The sequence below is a fragment of the Diospyros lotus genome, chromosome 8 (assembly GCF_014633365.1).
Source record: "Diospyros lotus cultivar Yz01 chromosome 8, ASM1463336v1, whole genome shotgun sequence".
Lineage (NCBI taxonomy): Eukaryota > Viridiplantae > Streptophyta > Magnoliopsida > Ericales > Ebenaceae > Diospyros > Diospyros lotus.
This window is the reverse complement of record NC_068345.1, coordinates 7,989,687-8,004,559: the sequence shown is the minus strand read 5'-3', so window position 1 is coordinate 8,004,559 and position 14,873 is coordinate 7,989,687. Positions and strand designations below refer to the sequence as shown.

The window sequence follows — 14,873 nt, the reverse complement described above, 5'->3', positions numbered from 1 at the left end:
TTTAGTACTTATTGCATTAATAATTTACATTTTGTAATTTGCATCTTTATATATATAAAAGTAGGATAGTCTTGAAAAAAGAAATTTCTCTCCAAAACTTGCATTAATGATTTACAATTAATACTTATTGCATTAATAATTTGCATTTTGTAATTTGCATTAATAATTTAAATCTTTCAATTGCTTTGAAATAATAAGTAGTACTAAAATTTTTCCCCAAAACTTGCATTAATGATTTGTGTTTAATACTTATTGCATTAATAATTTACATTTTGTAATTTACATTAATAATTTAAATCTTTCAATTGTTTTGAAATAATATGTACTAATTATTGTAAAATTAATAATAAATTTTAAATATACGAGTTTTTCGATGCTAATTGTTTTGTATTAAATTTGCATTAGTTTTATGAGAAATATTAATAGATAACTTAAACTATTAATTAAGTCATAGAAAATTATCCATTTATTTAAAATATTATTTTTATATCTTTATTCTATGTATATTTATATAATATTAAAATATGATAGTCAAATAAAGGTAGTGATTAATTAATTATTAATTACTTTATTTTTAACCCTTAGAAATTCTTGAATGGAAATAGGAGCATGAAATGATAGACTTTATCAGGGGTTTACCCTAAACTCCAAATAAGGATGATGCTATTCGGGTGATTGTGGATCGACTAACAAAGTTAACACATTTCCTACCTTTAAAGAGTACTATGAGAACTGAATAACTTGTCCGACTCTATATTTAGGAAATTGTTCGCCTCAATGGAGTTCCTGTGAGTATTGTGTCAGATAGAGATAGTCGATTCATATCAAATTTCTGGAAAGCTGTTCAAGAAGAACTAGAGACCCAACTGAATTTTAGCATAGCCTATCACCCCCAAATAGACGGTCAGACCGAGCACATTAAAAAAATTCTAGAAGATATGCTTAGGGCATGCGTGTGGGATTTTGGGGGTAGTTGGGATGAATATTTAAGTTTGGCAGAATTTACTTATAACAACAGCTATCAAGCAAGCATAGGAATGGCACTGTATGGACAATGTTGTCGATCATAGGTGTGTTGGCTTGAAGTGGGGAATTCTTTTCATGAGGGCATAGTTATCGAGACCCCTAGGCAATCACCTTCTCATGTTGAATTAACACACATCCTAACCCTATTCCTAAGGCTTCTATATATACCTCGTATCCTCCGAAACCTTTAGGTAACCATAGAATCAGTGTTGTTATCAGTTTGAACTTTAGTTCTTGAAAGCTCTTTTCACAATGCTCATTCCAAACAAACTTAACCCCTTTCCGAGTTAATTGGGTCAGCGGAAGGGCAATGCTTGAAAATTTCTCGATGAAATTGCAATAATATCCTACCAAGCCAAGGAAACTTCTTACTTCATAAACAGTAATAGGTTGCGACCACTCTTTTATTGTCTCCACCTTTACAGGATCCACTGATATACCTTGCCCCAAAACTATATGCCCTAAAAAGGCAACTTCCTTCAACTAGAAGTCACACTTACTAAATTTTGTATACAACTTATGGTCCCTTAGGGTGGACAGAGTAATTCTCAAATGTTCCCAATGAGCTTCCTTGCTTGGTGAGTATACCAATATATCATCAATAAACACAATGTTCCTAATGAATTTCCTCGCTTGGTGAGTATTGATAAGTGTCTTTTATACATTTATTTTGGTCTATAAACTTAGCATTTATACATTCAATTAGCATGATTTCTACTTGATTTGGTTCTATATGGTTATGTAGATGTGGAGCATGTGTTGAAGACAATTTGTGCAAAAAGTGATGATGATGTCGCATTTTTGGAGCTAAAATGGCAGTAAAGGCAAGGTCAAAGGTCCATTCGGGGTCGAGGATGATGATGTCGCAAAGCACCAGAAGAATGATGTCATTGGTGAAGTGTTGGAAATCAAAGAGAAATGGCTCATGGTGCTGTCACGTAAAGCATTGCATGGTAAGAATTATTTTTTGTGGCTCACGGCCTTATCGCGGAAAGCATTCCTTGATAAAGCCGTGGTTAAAGAAGTATTATGTGGCTTACGACCTTACCGCGAAAAGCATTCTGTGGTAAGCCCGTGATAAGATTTTCATTCTGTGGCTCACGACCTTACCGCAAGACCTTACCGTGGAAAGCATTCCGTGGTAAGGCCGCAATAAGGCTTTAGGCTTCGCGAAAAGGCCGTTTTGAGTTCGTTCCCTTTCAAATCAAGTAGAGATGGGCTCTCTCAAGGGGCACAACTTTGAAGACCTAAAAAGCATTATATAAAGAAGGATTCTTGAGAGATTTAGGAGCTTTTTGGAGGAGGAGAAGACAGCAAGTCTAGGAAGAAGAGGGAGATTTTCTTAAAGATCTTCGATTTTGGTTGTATTTTTCTGTCCTTTCTTCTCTCCAACATCATGAACTCCATTTTTATTATTCTTTCATTAGTTGAAACTATGTTAGGATAAGTACTTTGTGGCTAGGGTGATTGATGAAACCTAGTTCAACGATGGTTTAATTAAAAGTATTTGAGTTTTATTATATTCTTGTCTTTTGGGTTGATCGTTTGTTATACACTAATTCCGTTTTGATGCTTGGCCGCCATTAGAATGTGTTTGTGATTTATATTGCTTTCGAGAGATTCAATATAGATTAGCACTTGGTAATAAACGATATAAGGTTCAATAATAGGCAGAGATGTCGTTATGCCTTGTGAAATCTTATTTTGATGATCATTGTGGATAAATGCATGTTTGTATATTTGCACATTAATTAGAGATAATTAATCTCATATGTAAGCATAGATTCGATTGACCATTGAGAGAGGCTTTTGATTAACGTAGGATCATCGATTTTCATCTCAAAGCAAGAATTATAAAACCCGATCACTTAAAGATTAAACCAATTAAAGAACTACGTTGGATTCATGAACCCTATTGCATTAGATTTCTACATTCAAAACCTAAAGAATTATTTTGTGTTTTCCATTTAATGAGTTGGTTTTAATTAATATAAAACTTCCATTGAGTATTCTTTTAATTGTGTGTCATTTATTAAAGTTAATAGTGATTAAAGTAGGGATTAAAAGTTAATCCTCGTGGGAACGATACTATATTCATCATTATATTACTTGTTACGATTCCGTTCACTTGCTGGAAAGAATACACAAACAAGTTTTTGGCGTCGTTGCCGGGGATTGGCTCTTTTGATTATTGCTTTAGCTAAGATTAGCTTTAACACTTGTGTTGCTTCCTTTAATTTTTTACGCTAAACTATTTCAATTTTTGTTGTGTTAGGATTGAAATAGTGCATGCAACGTTCAGAACTTCTTGATCTTGTTGAGTTTGATCCGGAGATTGAATAAACCTTTCATCAAAGACATCATGAACAGAGAGCAAAAAGGGAACAACAACAGAGTGTTATGGAAGACAACGGAAATCAGCTTGTTTAAGTGGAGCATACTGCTGAGATCAATGAGAGAAATATCTTGATGGGGGATTTCATGATGCCTCTTATCGTTGAGAACCGATCGAGCATAGTCTATCCTCCATATGGGCATGATAACTTCCAATTGAGGCCAGATGTGATTAATTTATTCTCCAACAACATTTCGTTCTATGGAAGAAGTGATGAAAATCCTCACTATCATCTCGCTCGCTTTTTGGAGTATTGTGAAAATTTTAAATATCAAGGCATTAATGAGGAAGCACTGAGGATGCGAATTTTTCCTCATACTCTGAAAGACAAAGCTCGGGAGTGGTTGGATTCACTATCACCTGGCAACATCACTACATGGGCTGATTTGGTTCACAAGTTCACACTAAAATATTTTCCACCAACCAAGATTAGCAAATTAAAGCATGAAATTTCAACTTTCCAGCAAGCTGAAATAGAGAATTTTCATGAAGCATAGGAACGGTATAAAGAATTGCTAAGGAAGTGCCCGAATCATGGGTTCTCTTTACCAGCTCAAAATCACTACTTCTATGCCGGATTAACTCCTTACAGCCATTATGTTATTGATTCTATAGCAGGTGGTTCTATTAGAAACAAATCAGCTGGGGAGCTACATGATCTTTATGAAACAATGAGTGAGCAATTTGTAATGTGGCTGGATAGGAGTTCACATAGGAGAGCAGCTGGAGTACACGAAGTGGATATGAATACGTTGATGTTGGCCAAGATTGATGCTATCAAAACAGATGGAAACCTTAAAATACTCTACATCTGTTAGTATGGTGCAAGGATCTCTTCCTGTTTGTGTAACTTGTGGGGAAAACCATCTGTTATCCGAATGCCCATTGACCGTTAGGGACCATTCACTCACAGAGCAGGCTGCTTATGCGCAGAACTTCTCGTGTCAACAAAATTTCCAGCGTCCATAGAATAATCCATTTTCTCCAACATACAATCCCGGCTGGAGAAACCATCCTAATTTTTCATATGGAAACAATCAAGGCATTCAAAACCCACCGAAACAACGGAGACCAAATGAAGAAAAAGGAGGATGGGAAGAAGCAACTCACGTGGAATTGTTGAAGATATTTTAGTAAAAGTGAAAAAGTTCATATTTCCAGTAGATTTCATTATTTTGGATATGGCTGAAGATAGGGATATTCCCCTTATTTTGGGGTGACCGTTTCTAGCTACTGGATGAGCACTTATTGATGTGTAGAAAGGATAACTCATGTTAAGGCTGAATGAGGAGCAAATCATTTTTAATGTGTTTGAAGCACTCAAATTTCCTACTGCTTCAGATTCTTGTTTTCAGATTGATATTGTGGATAGAGAGGCAAAGAACACTTTCACTTTGGAGCACCCATCAGATCCCTGGGAAGCATGTGTTATGCACTCACAAGTTGAAGATGTTGAGTTCTAACCTAGTCAAGAGGGGGGGTGAATTGACACCTTTTAAAAACTCTAATGCAAAACTTATGCACGTATATATATGAGAAAAAAAATTTAATACAAACCAAAATTGTAGTTGAGAGTGCGGGAGCACTTAAATACTAGATGGATAATATGATATCCGCTGGCTGTGCTAGTATGTGCTTTGATCCAATATACTCTTCAAATTACAACTTGGTGAAAACATGTGATTTGAATGCACACAATAACAAGTCTTTAAATAAACCAAATGGAATATTGAATGAGTACAAAGAATGATCAATTAAAGCAAATCAGAATATAATCAAAATAACCAACAAGAATGTAGGCCTTAGGATTTGGCCACTTTAGATAGCACAAGACCAAAAACAAACAATTATAATCAAGTAAGAATAAGTAAGAGTGAAGAGAAGAAGAACGCAACGATGTATAGTGGTTCGGCCCTTATGGCTTACATCCACTACCTAAGGATTTCCTTCCTTAGGATTTTCAACCAAATCCACTATATGAAACTTTTGTTACAACCACCGAAGCCTTTACTTGGCTTCACCACCACCAAACTACTTCTAGAGTCTCACACTCACTAGTTTGGATTTTATACACTCTTTACAAGATACAAGAATAGTAGTGATTGAGAAATAGGGTTCTCTCAAAAATAATACAATGAAGTGTAGAGAACTCTTTCAGTTTTCTCTCAAGAAGATAGAGGAAGAGAAAGATTTAGAGAGAATGAAAATCTAAGCTAATAATGTAGAAAATAATAGGGCTCACAAAAAGTTATTCCAAAGCCTTCAAGAGATCCTTTTAGTGTTAGAGTAGGCTTTCCTTGATCAATCTCAGCCCTCCATGTGGCAAGTCTTCAAGCTAATCTCAGCCCTTCATATTGAATTCTTGATTTACCTTCCATAATCAATTAACTTGATTGATCTTCAATCAGCCTTGAATGAGCAAATCAACTCTAGTAATGCATGGCTGATTTTAAGGATTAAAATATCATCGAAATCCTTCATAATTCTTGCAAAATCGACAATAAATAAGAAATGATCAATTCTGACTTCTAGTTGATCTTCAAACTCCTTTGATTGAGCAATTTACCCCTTAGCTTCCATAATAAGAATAGACCTAGTCAAAAGGGGGGTGAATTGACACCTTTTAAAAGTCTAATGCAAAACTTATGCACGTAAACCCATTGGGGTAGCTCAAGTGGTCGACCGCATGGGTTTCGGGTATTGGGTATGCCAAGGTTGTGTGTTCGAATCCTGGGCAATGCGGTAGGTATCGCTTAACTACATAAGGGGCCACGGGCACGGGTCTTTGACCTGGACTTACCTTGGCCTAGCTCGATGGTCCGGTTTGGGTCAACCCGTAGGTTATAGGGTTGGCAACGCTCGTGCCAAAGGGGCCGCTAGGCGAAGCTCCTCGATTCCTACGTTAAAAAAAAAAAAAAAAAAACCTTATGCACGTATATATATGAGAAAACAAATTTAATACAAACTAAAATTGTAGTTAAGAGTACGGGATCACTTAAATACTAGATAGATAATATGATATCCGCCAGCTGTGCTAATATGTGCTTTGGTCCAATATACTCTTCAAATTACAACTTGATGAAAACAAGTGATTTGAATGCACACAATAACAAGTCTTTAAATAAACCAAATGGAATATTAAATTAGTACAAAGAATGATTAATTAAAGAAAATCATAATATAATCAAAATAACCACCAAGAATGTAGGCCTAAGGATTTGGCCACTTCAAATAACACAAAACCAAAAAACAAACAAGTATAATCAAGCAAACAAGAATAAGAATGAAAAGAATAAGAACACAGCAATGTATAGTGGTTCGACCCTTATGGCTTACATCCACTACCTAAGGATTTCCTTCCTTAGGATTTTCAACCAAATCCACTATATGAAACTTTTGTTTTTCTTCGAAACTCACTTGGGATGATTCCTATTCCCTAATTGTATTTTTTTCTTTCTCATGTATTTTTTTGATAGATTACAAAAAAGAGGGAGAGAAAATATGTAGCTAAATAGTGTTTTAAAACGTGTCAATTCACCCCCCCTCTTAACTAGGTTAAAACTCAACAGAAGATACCAAGTCTGCTACAATTGAAGAATGTGTCAAATATTTGCAAGGATCTGAACTTATTCAAAAAGGGAAGCAATACAAGGCATTAGGCACAGGTCCTCCACGACCTTTACCTTCCATTCAATAAGCTCCAAAATTGGAGCAAAAGCAGTTGCCATCCCATCTTCGATATGCCTATTTGGGTGAGTCTTCTACTATTCCAATTATAATTGCTAAGTCCATTAGCCAAGAAGAAGAGGATAAGTTACTCTGGGTGTTTCGAGAACCAAAGTCAGCTCTTGGATGGACTATAGCTGATATAAAAGGGATTAGCCCATCTCTTGGCATGCACAAGATATTAATGGAAGACACTTAGAAGCCGGTGGTGCAACATTAGCGACGACTAAACCCTCATCTTCAAGATGTGGTTAGAGCTGAAGTACTGAAGTTACTGGATACTGGGATTATCTATTTTATCTTAGATAGTGCTTGGGTTAGTCCGGCTCAAGTGGTGCTTAAAAAGGGAGGTATTACAGTGGAAAAGAACGAAAACAACGAGCTCATTCCAGTTCGACCTATTACTGGATGGCGAGTTTGCATGGACTATCATAAGTTGAATGATGCAACACGAAAAGATCATTTTCCCTTACCTTTCATTGATCAAATGTTGGAGCGCTTAGTAGGTCATTCTCACTATTGTTTCCTTGACGGCTATTGGGGATATAATCAAATTCCAATAACTTTAGAAGATCAAGAGAAGACAACATTCACTTGTCCATATGGTACGTTCGCTTACCGACGGATGCCATTTGGTTTGTGCAATGCCCCTGCCACTTTTCAGCGTTGTATGATGTCAATCTTCTCTGATATGGTAGAAAGATTTATTGAAGTGTTCATGGTTGATTTTTTAGTCTTTGGTTCTTCATATGATGAATGCTTAAAGAACTTGACACTTGTTTTAAAGCATTGTGAAGAAACAAACTTGGTGCTCAATTGGGAGAAATGCCACTTCATGGTCCAAGAGGGAATTGTATTGGGACATTGAATTTCAGTTAGGGGTATTGAAGTTGACAAGGCAAAAATTCAAGTGATTGAGAAGCTTCCTCCACCAACATCAATCAAGGGTATCCATAGTTTTTTGGGACATGCCGGCTTTTAAAGACGATTTATTAAGGATTTCTCCAAGATTACAAAGCCTTTATGCAACTTGTTAGAGAAGGATGCAAAATTTGAATTTTCTGAGGAGCGCCTAAAGTCATTTACCACTCTAAAGGAAAAGTTAATTTTAGCACCTATTATTGTGGCACCAGATTGGAACATGCCATTCGAACTAATGTGCGATGCTAGTGACTATGCAGTTGGGGCAGTTTTGGGACAACGAAGGGACAAAGGCTTACATGTGATTTACTATGCTAGTCAGACTCTCAATGATACGCAAATGAACTACGCCACTAAAGAAAAAGAGCTCCTAACAGTGGTCTTTACTTACGAAAAATTTTGGTCATATCTCATTGGTTCAAAGGTGATTGTTTATACGAATCATGCCGCACTAAAATATCTATTTTCAAAAAAAAATGCAAAACCAAGGCTAATCCGTTAGGTACTACTTCTCCAAGAGTTTGATTCGGAAATTCGAGATAAGAAAGGCTACAAGAATGTGGTAGCCGACCACCTCTCTAGATTGGAGCAACAAAATCAATCTGAAATAGGGGATATTAATGAAAAATTTCTAGATGAGTAACTTTTAAGAGTGGAATGAGCAAGCAGCGAAACAAAGGTACCATGGTATGCCGACTATGTGAATTACCTTGCAAGTAACCTTGTGCCTCCGGATTATGACTACCACTAATGGAAAAAGTTCTTTTCGGAACTCAAATATTATTTTTGGGAGGATCCCATTCTCTATCGAAGAGGCGCCGATCAAGTAATCCGAAGGTGTGTTCTAAAAGATGAGGTGGAGATGATCTTAGAGCAATGCCATGCCTCCCCCTATGGTGGACATTTCAGAGCAATAAAAATAGCAACTAAGGTACTCCAATATGGGTTTTATTGGCCAACTCTATTCAAAGATGCTCATACCATGGTAAAAAAGTGTGATAAATGCCAAATAATGGGGAACATCTCCAGGAAGCAAGAGATGCCACTACATGGCATTCTTGAGGTTGAATTGTTTGATGTTTAAGGTATTGACTTTATGGGGCCATTTCCATCCTCGTTCTCTAATTTATACATCTTAATGGCAGTGGATTATGTCTCCAAGTGGGTTGAAGCCCTGGCGTTACCAACTAACGATGGTCGAGCAGTGGTAAGTTTTCTAAAAAAAAAAACATCTTTACTCGTTTTGGAACTCCTAGGGCCATTATCAATGATGAGGGGAAACATTTTTGTAACTGTCATTTTGAATCCCTTTTGACAAAGTACGGGGTGAGGCATAAAGTTGCTACACCATACCACCCCCAAACAAGTGGCCAAGTGAAAATTTCGAATAGAGAGCTAAAGAAGATCCTTGAGCTTACAGTGAGTACTTCCCGAAAAGATTGGTCCAAGAAGCTGGACGATGCATTGTGGGCATACAGAACAGCCTTCAAAACGCCGATTGGTATGTCCCCATGTCGCCTTGTTTTTGGCAAAGCATATCACTTACCTGTTGAGTTAGAGCACCGGGCATATTGGGCAATGAAAAAGTTGAATTTTGATCTCAAGAAAGCTGGTGAGAAAAGGTTGCTACAGTTAAATGAGATGGATGAGTTCCGGTTGGAAGCCTATGAGAATGCCAAGTTATTTAAGGAGAAGACCACGAAATGGAATGATCAACATGTACACCAAAAACAATTTCAGGTGGGGCAAAAAGTGTTGTTGTTCAACTCGCGTCTCAAGTTGTTTTCAGGCAAATTACATTCGAGATGGTCAGGCCCGTTCATTGTGGTCTAAGTATACCCCTATGGTGCCATTGAAGTGACTCATGACACCAAGGGCACATTCAAAGTGACTGGGTAGAGGCTCAAACCCTATCTTGGAGGTGATTTTCCAAAAGACAAGGTTTTCATCGCGTTAGGCAACCCTGAATAAGCACATCGGAACTGTCAAGCTAACGACGTTAAATAAGCGCTTATTGGGAGGCAACCCAATCTCTTCACCTTTCCACTTCATATCAAGTTGCATTTATTTATTTATTTATTTTTCTCATAATTATTTCATGTGCATTTTGTTTTAGGTTAGATTGCTGCTCTTATGAATTTGTTTTGTGCATCCGCAATAATGTTTAGGTATTATTTGGAATGTTTTTTTTACAACAATTTAAAAAAAAGGAAAAGAAAGAGAAAAAAATAAAAATAAAAGCAAATAAATAATAAATAATAAAAAAAATAAGAGCAAAGGCAGTGGCATGAGTCACTGCCCTTTCTGTCGCTCACGCACAAGCCGCAGCATGTATGCCGCGGCAGTGGCGTGATCCACTGTCCTCTTTGTGGCTCATGCCCAAGCCGCGAAAAGCATCCCGCGGCAGTGGCGTGAGCCCTGCCCCCCTCTGCCGCTCACAAGTGGGCCGCGGCATGCATGCCGCGGTCCGATCGCATTAAGGGCAACCTTTTAAGGCCGCCCCTTTCTCCCCCCATCTTTAAACATCTCTCTCTCCCTTGCTCTCTCTTTTCCTCCCTGCCTCTCGTATTCTTCCTCCCATCACTCTCTTCCCACTATTTTCTTGCTTCCACCTTACTTGCACTTGAAATCCTTACATTCCCCACCCTTCCAACTATATCATCTTTTCCTTCACATTGGGGCATCCATGGTATGTGCTTTCATTATCTTTGATTTTGCAACTTGTGCGTGATTAATCTTGATGTTGCATGGTGGTGGTATAGAATGGAGATAGGGTTTGTTTTTGAGGGATTATTGGTGGCTTTTGCGGTGTTTTTGTTTTTGGTTTTCTCAAACCTTGCATAGCCTATTTTACCTTGTGATTTCAGTTATGCATATGATGTGTTTGATAAAATGCCCCAACCAATGTTCACCTGCACATTGCACCTTAAGTTTGGGATTGTGAGGTTTAAGTTTGGGGGGAGTTTGGGCATCCATGTGACTCTGTCTACTTCATGTCGTTCCTATTCATTATTGTTGTCTCATGTTCAAACTTATGCATTGTAGGTACATTCTCGGAAGTGATGATGCCACCTAAACCTCGCAACCTACACACTGCTGGTCAAGTTGCCCAATTTATGCAACCACTAAAGCCACCACTTCCCCCCATCGACGAGCATGCGTTGATCTATCTACCATCACAACCTTAACATTATGGACCGGGTACACTCCTTCCTTTTCTTTCTCATTGTTCCATTGGGACAATGAAACATTTAAGTTTGGGGGGAGGTTCACTATGGGCATCTTACATATGTCGCATGATCTAGTTGAATGGTATAAAAAAAAAATTGTCTTATTTTGTTAGGTAGATGTGCCAACAATGATGAAGCCTATTTGGTATCAGTTTGATGAAACGAGTAAAGATAGTGATGCTATTCATTTTGTTTTGTGATTCATTATCCATGTTAGATGAATGTGAGCACAAGGGTCAGGAGGTTCAATGCATAGGTTCCCATTTAGACTTTCGCCCTTAAACCAAGTTTGTGAGCAACTTAATCGCCTAACATAATGAAAAGGAAAAGTTTGGGGAAGGTTGAGCCATAATGGCAAATGTTTAGGAATATGTTAACTCTATGCTTTGTGTGGAATGTGTTAGGCATACTAAAGGAAGCTAGGCAATGACCATAGGCTAGTGATCTAATCCCTATGTCACTATGTCGTGCACCAATTTAAATTTGAGCCTGCATATATCTTATACCTTTCTTCATAGCCTGAATGACTTGAGTGATTATGCCCGTAGGGGTATCTTAAAACCTGATGCCCCGTGGTCATTTGGCTCGGGAGTCATCAGCTGAAAGCTCGTTACAAGGGTCATTCAGAAAGCTTGATGGAGTGAAGGCTTGCGCATAAGATATTTAAAAAAAAAAAAATGAGATGAAGCAGTAAAATGCACTCGTTTAAAAAAAAAAATCATAAGGCCAAAGAAAAAAAAATTCAATAATGGTACCGATGTTTGTAACTCTTGGGGATTGAGAAAACTAGCGGGTTTGACTGTCTAGTGGATGTTAGCATGCCGAAGCATTCAAAATAAAGGAGAGTCTTCACAAACCGAGACAATGCCATTTTTAGCTGAGTCCAGCCAAACTTGAACAAGAAAGAAAAGAGTGATTGAGAGCACCTAGGGATTGAATGAAAAGACCAAGTTTAGGGGTAGAGTGAATATCACGAGCGGGAAAGTGTACAGAACCATCAAGGGATCAGGATACCAACAACCTTATGCATGATATTGTACCTGACAGGATTCGCACACACACACATCAAAACATGGAATAGGTCTAAAACATTTGTGTAGCATTACTGGAAAACTCTGTATGAATTATGAATGATACCAAAATCTGAGGCTACCTGGAAGGCTATCCAACTTGTAAGTGATTTTGAAATATTAACTATTCTCTACTTGAGGGGTGATATATTTGAGTCAATAATCTTGCTTAGGACGATCAAGAGTCTAAGTTTGGGGGTATTTGATAAGTGTCTTTTATATACTTGTTTCGGTTTATAAACTTAGCATTTATACATTCAATGAGCATGATTTCTACTTGATTTGGTTCTATATATGGTTATGTATATGTGGAGCATGTGTTGAAGACAATTGGGGCAAAAAGTGAATATGATGTCTCATTTTTTGAGCTAAAATGGTAGTAAAGGCAAGGTCAAAGGTCCATTCGGGGTCGAGGATGATGATGTTGCAAAGCACCGAAAGAATGACATCATTGGTGAAGTGTTGGAAATCAAAGAGAAATGGCTATGGTGCTGTCACGCAAAGCATTGTGTGGTAGGGTCATGGTAAGAATTGTTTTCTGTGGCTCACGGCCTTATCGCAGAAAGCATTATGCGATAAAGCCGTGGTTAAAGAAGTATTATGTGGCTCACGACCTTACCTCGAAAAGCATTCTGTGGTAAGCCCATGACAAGATTTTCATTCTATGGCTCGCGACCTTACCACGGAAAGCATTCTGTGGTAAGGCCGCGGTAAGGCTTTAGGCTTCGCGAAAAGGCCATTTTGAGCTCGTTCCCTTTCAAATCAAGTGGAGATGAGCTCTCTCAGGGGGAATGACTTTGAAGACCTAAAAAGCATTATATAAAGAAGGATTCTTGAGAGATTTAAGAGCTTTTTGGAGAAGGAAAATACGGCAAGTCTGGGAAAAAGAGGGAGATTTTCTTAGAAATCTTCGATTTTGGTTGTATTTTTCTGTTCTTTCTTCTCTCCAACATCATGAACTCCATTTTTATTATTCTTTCATTGGTTGAAACTATGTTAAGCTAAGTACTTTATGGCTAGGGTGATTGATGAAACCTAGTTCAATGATGGTTTAATTAAAAGTATTTGCGTTTTATTATATTCTTGTCTTTCAGGTTGATCGTTTGTTATGCACTAATTTCGTTTTGATGCTTAGCCGCCATTAGAACGTGTTTGTGATTTATATTGCTTTCGAGAGATTTAATATAGATTAACACTTGGTAATAAACAACATAAGGTTCAATAATAGGTAGAGATGCCATTATGCCTTGTGAAATCTTATTTTGATGATCATTGTGGATAAATGCATGTTTGTATATTTGCAGATTAATTAGAGATAATTAATCTCATATGTAAGCATATATTTGATTGACTATCAAGAGAGGCTTTTTATTAACTTAGGATCATCGATTTTCATCTCAAAGAAAGAATTATAAAACCCGATCACTGAAAGATTAAACCAATTAAAGAACTACGGTGGATTCATGAACCCTAGTGCATTAGATTTCTACATTCAAAACCTAAAGAATTATTTTGTGTTTTCCATTTAATGAGTTGGTTTTAGTTAATACAAAACTTCCATTGAGTATTCTTTTAATTGTGTGTCGCTTATTAAAGTTAATAGTGGTTAAAGTAGGGATCGAAAGCTAATACTCGTGGAAACGATACTTTATTCATCATTATATTACTTGTTACGATTCCGTTCACTTGCGGGAAAGAATACACGAACAAGTATACCAATATATCATCAATAAACACAATGATAAATTTGTCTAAGTATAGTCGAAATGTTTGGTTCATCAAATCCATAAATGCCTCCGGTGCATTGGTTAAACCAAACAGCATTACTAGATACTCATAGTGACCGTACCGTGATCGAAATGTCGTCATAGGAATATCCTCTTCTTTTATCTTTAATTGGTAATACCCTGACCGCAATTCAATCTTAGAGAATATTCGAGCCCATTGCAACTGGTCAAACAAATCATTTATCCTGGGTAACGAATACTTATTCTTAATGATCACCTTGTTTATAATATGATAATCAATACACATCTTGAAACTTCCATCCTTTTTGTGCACAAATAACTCAGGCACACCCCAAGACGACACACTAGGGAAAATAAAACATTTGTCTAGTAAATCTTGTAACTAAATCTTGAGCTCCTGTAGCTTAGCTGGGACCATTCTATAGGACGAAATAAATGTAGGGTTTAATTGGGCTTCAGGAATCAAATCAATAGTAAGCTCGATTTCTCTATCTGGAGGCAAACTTGATAAGTTTTCTAGAAACACATGTAGGTATTCTCTTACAACTCCCACAGCCTCCACCTTCTTCTGTGGCTTTTCACCGACTATCACTTGCACCGCATATCCTAGAGCTCCCTTATTCAAACATTTGTTATCTCCCAAAGCGGACATAATCTTTAAAGGTTGCCCTACTTGATCTCCAACAAATTTCACAACCTGTCCATCAAGCCCTATCAACTTAGCTACCCATTTTCCACAGTCCAACTGAGCTTGATA

At 37.3% G+C, this 14,873-nt stretch overlaps 1 non-coding gene across 1 annotated transcript; it reads right to left on the bottom strand.

The window, feature by feature from the left end:
* Positions 1-3,855: 3,855 nt before the first annotated feature.
* On the bottom strand, positions 3,856-3,962 carry LOC127809057 (small nucleolar RNA R71). The gene has a single exon (XR_008025063.1). It is a non-coding gene; the product is annotated as a small nucleolar RNA R71 (small nucleolar RNA).
* Positions 3,963-14,873: the final 10,911 nt, after the last annotated feature.